A 12,970-nucleotide genomic window follows, 5' to 3' on the forward strand; every position below is an offset into this window, starting at 1 on the left:
TTTAATTCTTTTTAATTTGAATTTATATAAATAATTAAATTATTTTATACATCAAAATGATTAACAAAATTAATATGGTAATCTAATCATTTATATTTATCCTTTCTTTTTTATACTTTCTTAAATTCCTCTTGAAACCATGTGATTGAACGGCTAAAATTCATAATCCAATCCAGAGTATGAGATCATAGAGTGTTAACTAAATTATAATTTAATTTATTTTAATTCGAATTTATAAAAATGATTATATTATTTTACAAATTAAAATGATTAATCAAATTAATTTTACAATTAAATCATTTATATTTATTTTTTTATTTTTATAATTTCTAAATGTGAAATTTATAATTCAAATAATCGGTACAAAGCCAATCAAATCCTTTTTTTTTTTTAATCGAAAGATAGAAGGATTCGTTCACTGAAAATAGGATTCAAAGGCCCCATTACAAGATAATGGCCATGCCCGAAAATCAAGAGCATACCCAACTCAAATCATACAAGCAGCCCACTCTAAAAGAATAGAGAAACGTTGGCTCAGATCTGAAACCCTCAAACCGGATGAAAAGTGCCGCACAGCACCCAAAAAGGAGCGAACGCCATTGGATGGCCAACCAGGTAGCCGGAGGGAAGATGAGTCCTGTTGAAGCACCAAGGGAATTTGAGACTCGGCTAACAACTCTTGATAATGTTTCCCCAAAAAACACCACCCCATGGTCTGGCTAAAGAACTAGTGAGCCATGCATGACTCTTTGGAATGCTGGGCTTTGAACATCAACACCATATCTTAAAAATGGGGACGCAGAACCTATATCAAGGGCAAAACAAGAAGAGGGCTGTTAATTTTGGAGGGAGTGCTGTCCAAATTATGATTAAATTTATTTTAATTTAGATTTATACAAGTAATTAAATTATTTTACACATAAAAAATATTAATCAAGTCAAGTAATCTAACCAATTATATTTATTTTTTTACGTTTATACTTTTCGTGGGATTTAACAAGGGCACCACAAGGGACCAAAGATCGGCCAAAATGCTTGAAGGAGACGTCCCTATCAACAACATCAGGCCCTTGGCTAAGATGTGGCTTCACCATGGCAACTCAATTAGAAAATGAAACACAAAGGACACGGACACCGAAATCAGGGGAGGAGGGTAAAGCTCTAATCTCACTCTCCTATAGGCTTTATGAGACTGGGCACCACTAACAGTGTCGTGAACGTCCCCGAGGCCGCCCTCCTCTGCAGAACCATCATCAACAAAAGAGAAACCTTAACAGTAGGCCAAAAATGACCCTTAACCAAGAAGCTCAACCTACAAACCAACAAGACACAAAAAACTATACACAACCCATCCAAAGGTGGGAGAGGAGATCAGGTAGGGAAGGGGCAACTGCTAAACGGCACAGCGTCGTGAACGTCCCCGAGACTGCCCTCCTCTGCAGAACCATCATCAACAACGGAGAAACCCTAGACAGGAGGTCACAAATGACCGTTAACCAAGAAGCTCAACCAGCAAACCAACAAGATCCAAAAAATTGTACACAACCCACTCAAGGGTGGGAGAGGAGAACCCACGTTCAGGTAGGGAAGGGGCAACCGCTAAAAGGGATGGAGAAAGAGGACTAGCCTTTGATGAAAACTATAATATCAGAAAGAAATTCTCTCTTTAAAAATAGAGAGTAGGAGGAAGTAAAATAATGATGATTTTGGCTTAATTGAATCCACATAGATATGATTTCGGTTTGTACATAAATTTTTATATTTCATAATATTCCAGCTCTTTGGAGACATCCTATGTATTTAGAGCAATATCAATTAACTGGAAGACAAAATGACATTGCAAAAGTATTTCACAAGGAGTGCAAGGGAATTATTTATTGGAGAGAGAGAAAGTACATAGTGATGAAAAATCATGTAATGATGTATTTGAATTGTGCACCAAAGTATGTACAAGTTAGCTCTAAAACTATATAATAACGTTGCCCCTTCTCTATATCTCTCTCACACGCACAGCTTTAACTTTTTCACTGAAATCTCACTTTCAATAATTGAACGCGAGCCATTCCCGGGTCCTTATAGAAAACCAATTAATTGCATTACCATTGTCTAGCATAATGGGTCTCCCAAAGAGCATCCATAAATGGAATGTAACAAGGCCTTGTCAATGGATTCTCCACCTGATGTCTTCCATTGATGATAACTGACAAATGCAATCTCTGGAAAGAGTTGGGAGAATCAAACAAATGACGTTTTTGCTTAACTGGGTACCAAGCAAAAAAGAAAGCTATGTGGAATCTTGTTCACTTAGAGCTTCCTGCCAAAAGAGAGGGGCCAAACTCCAACAACCAAGGTTGATAGGGAAATCAAATCAGACTTCACAGTTGCATAATCATATAATACTTTTGTCTCTACACTCTACAATCCATGTGCATATGTGCGATGTCCTTGCATCAAAGAAGAATATGTAACATTGTACTAAGAAGAACGAACTTGAGTTTATCACAAAAAAAAAAAAAAATGAAGAAAGAACTAGAACAAGGGTTCGCATGCTAATGTTTAACAGTTCGAAACAACATAAATAATAGCCATTATCCCAACCGTTCAGGAACTACAAAAACAAATTTTCCTTTCACAATTTACTTATAGAAAAGATGTCCCAATGCATGAGACACCTAGGCTAACATTGTGAACTGTAAGCCCTTCTCTTGGCTATTCGCATATGGTTGAACCTGTGATCATCACCAAGTCACTGTGGATTAAAAAAAAGAGAGACCGTATTCTACTTCTAAATCAATGTTATGGTCATTTTACTTTCACATTTAAACTGGATAATTTTAGTTTCTTATAGCCATTCATTTGCCTTCCATGTTGATAATTTACAACTGTTCCAAAACTACTTGATAACAGGGTATGTGCTAAGTTTCGGTTAACGAGTACAGGGGTCTTGGTGTCGAAGCAGTAGATTTGAGCATGGGCTTCAAGGAACTTATGACAAAGTTCATCAAGTGAAGGAGATTCGCATAAGTTATTTTATAGTAAGATGTGACGTCTTATCCTAATAAAATTTGGATTATTATATTATAATGAAAATAGAGATTTATTGGGAATAACATTATATCCAATAATCAAAGTCTAACCAGGATCAGAATTTTTCAAGCACAAATGTGCCAAGCAAATATATCAATTTGATTTCGGTGATTACTTTCTCAGAGAAAGCCTCTGATCACAGATAGCAATTGTACTCAAACCTTTGATTTCGGTGATTACTTTCAAACCTGGAAGAAACACAAGAAAGTGATCAGGAAAATAAGTGACACAAGAAGAGCGATATTCATATCCCTGCTTTCATCACAGAGATACTGAATATATAGAATAATTGTCTTGTAGATTCTTCACGGATTAAAACTTTTCAAACAGGACAATATATATCTTACCGTTCTATTGCTACACTAACTTTACCTCTCCATTTGTCAGGCAGTTCCTCCCCCTTCTTGTTTTGAAAGAACTTGGCGAACGAGGTTTTTTAAGTTGTATTTCTTGTCTTAATTGACATATTATGACAGCTGGTTATATATCTCAATTACTTTATCAGGAAATGTAAAGATGTGTACCGGATACATTTAGCAACCAAGATCCAACTCACTACATGTAAAGCTCGAACGAATCTGCTCCATATGATCCTGAAAGAGAGAGAGAGAGAGGAGACAAAAAAGGAAAGGAAAGGAAAGAAAGAAATGCAAAACTCAAAAACTGGATTAATTAGCTGGATTCAAACCATAATATTAGTGAAAAATTAAGTGATGCCAACTTAGATCATAATTTTAAGGAACTGCAAAAAATATTTAGATTTATACTTCGTTCATTTACTCTCCCCATCTCAAATTTTTAAGACTAATTTAATTCACTGCAAACCATAAATGTAAACCCACATGTGAATCTCTCTCTTATCTCGCTCTCTCTCTCTCTCTCTCTCTCTCTCTCTCTCTCTCTCTCTCTCTCACGCACGCATTTTGAGCCCTAGCTAAAACATTAAGTTAGGCTTTAATCTAGCTCAACTGAAAAATGAAGATGTCAGATGCAATATGTGTCAGGGTTTATAGGTATGGATCATCGATACAAGAACACACTATTTTTATTTGGTAATTTGGAGCAGAATTTATAAGTGAGAACCATAACGCTTATTATAGAAACCCTAAACAAATAGATATGAGATCGGAAGATCATACACAGAGGAAAATTCTTGTCTAGAATCCTACACAGGAAATAGAAGATGCATACCTAAATTATTAGTAAAAGCTGTGTACGGCAAGTTAAAAGAATGTCAAGGCTCAATCACCAAAGCATCATGGAGACCTTGGAATCATTGAACTGCACCGAGACACAAAAATCCTGTCACTGAAAACCCTAACAAGCCCAAGGAGCAAACACTTTTCCGCGTAAGTTTGACAGAATAAAAATGAAGAAACACCAAAATCAATGTACCAAATACACAAAAGAAGCAAATAAATTGTACAAACAGGCATGAAAAGGCAAACCCAAGAAACCCAGATGCCGCTAAATCATGTACAAGTAGATCACATACCTTTTCTAGGGATTGAGCAAGGAAAACCCTAATAGCCCATGTAAGCATAACAGTGGAAATAAGGGTTATGAGTGGAATTAGGGTTTCTCGTGCGACCAACACCGGGTGAAACTGCCACATGATCTGATCTTTCCTCAACAATGGGGGGAAGTTAAGATCAAGCTGGCAGCTTCAACTGATAGTGGTGCACGATGAGAAGACGCATAAATATAATACACTCATTGCAGAGTGTATCCCAGAGATAAATAAGAGAGGCCTAGTCGGTGGAAGTACTTGAAGTAGTCCTTTATCTGGAGGTTATGGGACATAGAGAAGGGAGGATAAAGGAGTATAAATAGAAGAGAAAGGGAGGAGATTTGAAGGAGATTTTATGAAAGTTTATTTTTGTTGGTGAAGGAATATATGGAAGAGGACTGTGAAAAAGCTATGAAAATAAAATAAAATGCAAGATGTGAGGAGTGGTCCCTAATGATGCAAATTGAATATTGTCACGCCAAGACTTGGCACCATGCAGTTTTGCAGACAGGTTTGTGAGTGTTTTTATATATACTGTAAGAGCATTAATTAATAACTTTTTAGGTTGGGCCCTAAGAGAGTAGGGGACCCTTCATACCTTTCAATTCTCGCCCATTGTAACCTAGGAGAAGGATAGCAAGTATCAACCCATCAGCCAAAAGATGGCAAATTACTAAGGGGTGATATTGAAAAATTAAATTACTAAAAGGGGGTGAGATATAAATTATTTAACAAAAATGGGTGAAAATTGGTGACTTGGCAGAGAGAGAGAAGGACACTCAACTATGACTAGCGTTTAGGGGCTAAAATAAAATAAAATTAATTTATGTGAACTGAAATGGAAAAAATAATATAATTCAAAATGCAGAACACTACCTATGATAGCGACCTACACTGCCTCTCTGAATATATTCTCGTCTGGCATGAAATAATGTTGAAAATAAGAAAAAAATCAAAAAAATGCATTTGGCAACAAGGTATTACCATAGGTAGTGATCAAGACGTCACACATGACAGATTTCCCTTTCTTGTCTAGCGTGAAATTGATAAAGTAAAAAAAAAAAAAAAAAAGAAAAGCTACCCGAAAAATAAGCGCTACTATAAGTAGTGACCAAGGCGTCTGCAGCCTCATTTGGCGTAAAAGTGCATGAGTGAAACCAGAAAAAAAAAAAAAAAAAAAAACTAAAAACCTACTTGCAGCACGGCACTACAAATGGCAGCGACCAAGGCTGCCACGCATTAGCTGACATATTCCCTCGTCTGACATGATTCCCTCGACTAGCATGGAATTTCATAAGGCTGTCAGAGGCCTTGGTTGCTACCTATAGTAGCGCCTAGCTTTTAAGTAGCTTTTTTAATTTTTTTTTTCTATTTTTACTTTATCTACTTCACGCTAGATGAGAAAAGAGAATATATCAGATATGACGTCTTGGTCGCTATCTATGATAGAACCTTGCTGCCAGATGCTTTTTTTTTTCTTATTTTCAACATTATTTCATGCCAGACAAGAATATATTTAGAGAGGCAACGTGGATTGCTACCTTAAGTAGCATCCTGCGTTTTGAATTATATTGTTTTTTCCATTTCAGTCCACATAAATTAATTTAATTTTATTTTAGTGCCTAAACGCTAGTCATAGTTGAATGTCCCCCTCTCTCTCTGCCAAGTCATCAAATTTCACCCCTTTTGGTAAATAGTTTATATTCCATCCCTTTTTGTTCATTTAATTTTTTAATATTACCCATTTGGTAATTTGCCCGCCAAAAGATGAACTTAAACTCCATATAGTAGCTTATGAGGGGACCATTATGCATGGTTTGATATAGGTGTTGCATAAGGTTCACAAATAAAACAATAAAAGGATAAAGGAAAGAGCATCATCTCACCCGAAGAAAAGAAAATGGATTTGAATCTTTGTCTGAGTATGTGATTATGTGCATTTAATCGAATTCCATATAAGCATCTTTGCTTTGGTCACTGACGATAACCTTTTCTTTACAAACTTGCCATATCTTGATTTCTTGACAATCCCACATCTGATTGGTGCCAGCTGCACATCAGTAGTTATTAGTAACAATTGACATGGACAATCAAGAAAAAGACTAGTTTGTTATTTATAAACTTTTCTTGCCCCTTTCAGTTAAGCTTTGTTCCTTAGCACTAGATGTGATAATGGAACCAAATTATGCAATTACTCTTTCTCTAGAATAATAAGAAGGCTTCAGCGAGGTTGCATTTATTTATAAGATGTAATAAAACCATAACTCCGATTAGATTTGCCTAATCTTTTGAGATTTCATTTCTTGATTAATCCAAATGGAATAACATTCTTTTTTTTTTTTTTGAAAAAAAAAAATTTTTTAACTCACTCTTTATCATATATTCATATGATCGTTTTAATTTAATTTTCTTTTTTCTGTATTAGAACATATTCCTTCGGTTGTAATATTCTCTAAACGATATCGACCTTTGCTATCATTGGAAAGTTCTCTCTATCTGCGATGAAGTGGGCCAATCAACACCTAACACTTCAATTATAACTCTGTATAGTACTGCAGTGGGTCATCAAACACTTAACCCTCCAATTATAAATTTATAATTACCTTACACCTTATGCAGACATAGGTTATATTCTAACGATGACTAGGGTTTATAGCTAATATTCTCAGCATATATATCTGCCTATCCTAGATAATATTTGCCAATTGCAGATCATTTAATTTAATTGCTATATAATAATCAACAAGTCGTGGAGATTTTCCAAGCTTTCAAAGATAGAGAGAAATTAAATGAAAACTATAATTACTGATTTTTTTTTTTTAAATATGTTATCCTTATAGCTTAAGCCGCAAAACATTCGTAAAAAAAAATCAACATTAATTAAGTAAAAAACTCATACATCTGAGATATATTTAAAATTAAATTTATATGATATTTTGTAATTATTTATCTTGAATGTACCATGCGATAAAGAATAAAATCACCGAAATTAAAATCTGATCTCAAAGCACAAGAACTGACCTCAAAGAACACTTGAATATATATGCCAAAAGTATTGCATCTATACAGTCAGTGATGCAAATTAATTAGCAATGTTTTCCTTCTATTAATTGGCTCAACATATCACATACTGTTCAAGATTTTTTTTTTTTTTTTTTTTTTTTTTTTACATGGTGTTGGAGGGCAAGTACCCCAAATCAAATCCTGCTCGCTCATGAACTAGAAGGATCAATAGAGGCATAAGGTTTCGAATATTTTACTTGTCAAGCCATTAATGGTTTCTTTAGTAAAAGGATGAATCCAGATGGGCACTCCTATTATTATCTGTTCCAAAATAGTTGCCGATGTCTGTCAGCTGATTGCGGAATCCATTCTAGACCTAGCAAAATTTTGTTATAGACTGCATGCTTGAACTAATCCATTGTTTAATGGGATTTTTTTTGTAAGGTTGTTTAATGGGAATTAGATTAAACTTTGATAACTATATAAAAATCAAGCAGCATCTATTCCAAAATAAGTGATTTCCACGCAGAACGATAAGATATCAAGTAGTATTCAAGAGTTTCTTCTTTGATTTGATGCAATATGCAATTCCCACATCTGCTCTCCCTAGTGTTCTTTCTCAGTATGATATTATATAATTTCACACAAAATTTCCAAGATTCCCATTATCGGATTTTAATTACCTTGGAATCCATTAATTAACAAAGGGCAGGCACGTATTTGCCAAGATTATGAAGTATTTCATTACGTAACACAGCCCCTTTTAAATGAATTATTACCAAATATTTACGTAATGTTCTTTTGATGGTACAGAAGTAACTTTCATGTGTTCTTTCGGGGAAGCAGCTGTAGCCTAGTTTTTATAAAATGCTATAGCTATGAAGTTGTGAGTAGTGTCACAACGAACAATCGTACCACGCCATTGCAAAGCCACTGGATCACAGGTTGAATAATTCAATTCTAACACCGAACTAACACGTTTTTTTCTCTGAGAAGGACTATCGTGGATTCACACATAATTAAAATCTTTTAGCTTTTAGCCTGCAGTTCAACTCCTTAAAGCTTAGGCGTGGTCCAGTTACGTACTGCCAAGAGGCGTGCCTAAATTTGTAGTTTTCTAATGTATATGATCACTGAGCTTCCCATCAGCCCTTGTCAATTTAACCCAGTGAAAGATATGAACCATTCGTGCAACATTACAATTAAAACTAAAGTAGCAACAATCTTCTGTATTCGTATTCTTAATTTGAAGGTTTGACGTTGTGGAATGGTATAGAATATAGTGGATTTTTTTTAAAGCAGATAGTGGGAGCATATCCTCTCGTAGGCTCCTAAGACTCTTGTACGGATAAAGTAGGAGAATTGGTTTCATAATCAAGCGTCACATGGAATTTTTGGTCAGCAGAATTTGGTGAATATAGTTCTGAGTCTCTTTATGGGATTTCTAATAAAGATGGATCATTAAAGTCATGTGGGAAGTTATATGGATACCCGAAAAAGGGTGTAATTTGCATGATAGAATTATGATACCAAATGGCACATAAATCTAGCGGGTCCATGCAGCATATGATGCCACCACACATGTCAAAACACGCGCGTGACCAACTACACAAGGGACAGATGGTCCCCTGCTGGAAGAGAGAGAGAGAGAGAGAGAGAGAGAGAGAGGTGCGTTTGGTGATTGTGTTCCCTAATCACCCCTACGAAGCATAGCCTATTAAAAACTCGGGAAAATGGCCCTTCTTGGCACTAGTTGAGGGTACCCAGAAGCTGGTCCCTTTGCACTGTAAAACAGTGTCATTGTGTACTGTGGAGGAGACATTTACATATCTCATTCTCTGTTTAGCAAACTGATACCTTAATACGCAGGCTACATTTTATGATCACCGAATAGGTGACAAACACCAAAGTGCAGAGACGAGATAAAAACAGCTGTGAGCTCTCTTTATCTCATCAGCTGGTCAATATCTATCAAAGGATATATGTCTCATGCACTGCAGGCAAACAGTGAATCATTAACCAGCTCCGATGTTCCTTCCAAGCCAACGTAATAACAAAGCAAAATCAGTGGCTGTTCCTTTCTAATCAAATGTTTTGCTGTCTCAAGACAGCACTGCATCTGCATTCAGACGTACTATAAATTTTTTTTTAAAAAATAAGACATATTGTCTAAATAAATCAAAATTTTTTCTAAAATTTTTAATTTTGAATAATTTAATTATAATTTTTAAAATTTAAATTGAAGATTTTTTATTTCAAATTTAAAAATTAATTTGAGGATTTTAACTTTTTTATATATGATTATCCTGTGGCATATTACGTCACATTTTTTAATTTTTTTTATTTGATTATTTCTCTCACTCTTCCTTGTTCCCTCGTACTCTCTCTCTCTTCCCCCTTTCTCCCTTGTTCCCTTGTTTTCTCTCTCCAAATAAAAGAGTAAAAATTTCACACTGAGCTTGATTGTTCAGAAGAGAGATAGTGTAAGAGAGAAAGAATGAGGAGAGAGAGAGAGAGGGCAAGAGAGAACAATGAATCAAATAAAAAAAATTAAAAAACATGATATGACATGCTATATGATAATTCAGGTGTAAAAAGTCAACTCAACTCAATTAAATTTTTATTTAAAAATTTAGGATTGACTAAATAAATTCGCTCTCTCCACTCAATTCAGGTATAAAAAGTCAAAATTTTTAAATAATTTTTTAAATTTTAAATAAAAATTTTTAATTTTAAAAGTTATATTTAAATTATTCAAATTTAAAAGTTTTGAATATAATTATCAACGACGTAAATGTTTAGATTTATTTGATCGAAAAGTAAAAAAAAAAAAAAAAAAAAAAGGGAGAGAGAGACAGACACCTCTTTCTTCTGGCAGAGAAGAACGTTAAATGATTACAAACACCCTCTATTACAAGTAATCAGAGGATGATGGAATATCATTGAAAGCCTAACATAGAGATTACAGATTGTATCATATATAGAGGGAAAATTAAAATAATAATAATAATAACATATGATTTTTTTTGACACTTTTAAAATTGTATTTCAGTTTATTTTAAGACTTACATGATATTATATAACAATTTGCAGAAGAAGGGAAAACAAGAAAACTTCTCTTGTTTTTTCTCTCTTTGGATTTCGCCATCGGAGTCTAGATCTCGCCTCTGCCGAGCATAGTCAGCCATTTCTTGCTCTTTGGGCGGGGGACGACCCCCCTTCTCTAGTCCGGAGTGGTTCCACCCTCACCCCTCTGAGTGTGGCTGTAGATAGATTTTGGCTTTGTGTTGTGTTTGTTTGTTTGCAGGCTGTGGTTCATCTGTGAGGGCGATCTAAAACCTGCGATGAAACATGCAATGACTTGGTTCCAAGGCTTATGGCAGTGTGACTCTCCTGTTGGTTTTGTGTTTTGCTAAGAGGTTAGGGTGGTCGATGACCGCATTTCTCGATTTATAACCGAGTCTGCTGAGACAACCCTGTTTCAATCTGGATAGAAAGACGACGGCATAGCCTTTAACTTGTCCGAATCCTACTTCAGGTCAAACCACTTCTAGAGTTTGGTTTGTGCTAGGCTTTGGCCTTTTCTTTAGTTTGACTATTTGGATTGATTTGGCTTGGATAGCCTGTTATGGTCTTTTTTTTTGTAGGTCTAAAACTTAGTTTATCTGGCTTGAGCTTATGAGAGAATTTTTGTTTTAGACTTTAAACTAGGCGAGTGCTTAGTCTGTCCTATATTTAGTTGAACTCCTTAATTTGTTTTAGCCTTTAGGATTTTTTCCCATATCAATGAATCTTTATCTTTTGCTGATGGATTTGACTATTAAATGAAAATTAAAAAAAAAAAAAAATTCCAATCCCAAACATTTTAGCAATAGCCTAATCAGCATAATCAAATCTTCCAAATCCAAACCTAAAACATCTTTCCAATTTTCTAAATTATATCTCACAAATCTTTCTCATAGACCTTGACATCAACTCAAAATGAGACACCCACATGGAAAGCCGTGTAATAATAACCATGACAAAGAATAAGACTCATTTCTTCCATTCTTTCGATGATGCGAGTCTGCTGTTGTTGGGCGATGAAGGGAAAGGAAAAGCAGACAATTGATGGGGGAAGGAGAACAAATTAATAGCGCACTGGATGCTGGGCTGAAAATGATGAGCATGCCTAAGATCCCCAAGAAGCAGCACTGCAGATGATGGAATAAATTGATTTCATTGCGATTTTCGCCCTTCGAGGTGGTCGTTTAACAGTCACCATAGCTCCAGATGCTCTCCCTGGCCACAATCCACTCTTGTCTGACTTATCTCATTTTATTTATTTTACTTAAATATGAGGGTCTCATTATTGTTTTGATTTTCTTGGATTTCATTATGGAAGAGATGGGTCAATTGGGAGTATGTGTGTTTTGAAGATCCCCATGGCAAGGAAGCTCACCTTGAGCTTTAGAAGCAGCGAGGATGCCGTTCACGACTGGTGAAAGTTTGGGCAGCTGCAATTTTCTGTCCGTTCTGTTTTTGCAACCGGTTAGGTTCGGTGAAGGGGGTGTGTGTTTATGGAATTTTACGGTGTAATTATAATAATTCAATTACGATGGATTGTGATAAAATACATATCCAACTCATTATAATTAATAATTATAATAAAATTATTATATATAAATTATATTATAATTTTTCGTGTTATAAAAAGGGAGTGAATTGAGTCGCATAAAATAAAAAATTATTTTACAAGTTATTCATAAAATAATAAAAATTTTCTATGATTGTGTGTTAAATTATTTTACATATTATTTATTAAAGAATTATTTAACAATTAATTTTTTTTATTTAATTTTAAAATTAAGTATTCACAATTTTTATCGTAAAAGATGCATTTCAACGCTTATAATTTTAAGTTAAACAAATGATATTAACATTAATTTGATAAATATGTAAAATAAAAAAAATTACTTAATGAAATTGAATATGTCCACTAATTTTGTTGAAAAAAAAAAGAAAGGATAAAAAATATAAAATCAAAACAATAAAAGAAAAAAAATTAGAAAAAAAGAAAAGAAAATTGTGATTATATGAAAATAGAAAGGAAAAAATATGAAAATTAAAAAAATGAAGAATTAAAGAAAAAAAAAAGATAATTGTGTCTTTTAAATTTTAGAAGATAAAGTTAAAAATTATTCTAATGGTCATATTGAATATATAATATATGCGGAATTTTTTTTTTTTTTTTATCTTTAAAAATTGAGTGATATGAATTGACACACCACCCACTGGTACATAGCTCTCCCTATGGGACTCAGAGAACTGCAAAACATTATTTGTTTCTCATGAAAAATGGGAAAAAACATCGTAAATGTTTTTTTTTAA

The 12,970-nt window shown here is 34.3% G+C and overlaps 1 long non-coding RNA gene across 2 annotated transcripts; it reads right to left on the reverse strand.

Moving 5' to 3' along the window:
- Window positions 1-487: 487 nt before the first annotated feature.
- On the reverse strand, window positions 488-4,998 carry LOC110632764 (uncharacterized). 2 transcript variants are annotated; one of them, XR_002490695.2, is made up of 3 exons: window positions 4,583-4,998; window positions 4,279-4,368; window positions 488-3,680 (listed from the first exon to the last, which is right to left on the reverse strand). It is a non-coding gene; the product is annotated as an uncharacterized LOC110632764 (long non-coding RNA). The 2 variants fall into 2 exon arrangements; XR_002490694.2 differs by having other exon boundaries at window positions 488-805; window positions 953-4,368; window positions 4,583-4,996.
- Between the last annotated feature and the right edge of the window lie 7,972 nt (window positions 4,999-12,970).

The sequence above is a fragment of the Hevea brasiliensis genome, chromosome 15 (genome assembly GCF_030052815.1).
Source record: "Hevea brasiliensis isolate MT/VB/25A 57/8 chromosome 15, ASM3005281v1, whole genome shotgun sequence".
Classification (NCBI taxonomy): domain Eukaryota; kingdom Viridiplantae; phylum Streptophyta; class Magnoliopsida; order Malpighiales; family Euphorbiaceae; genus Hevea; species Hevea brasiliensis.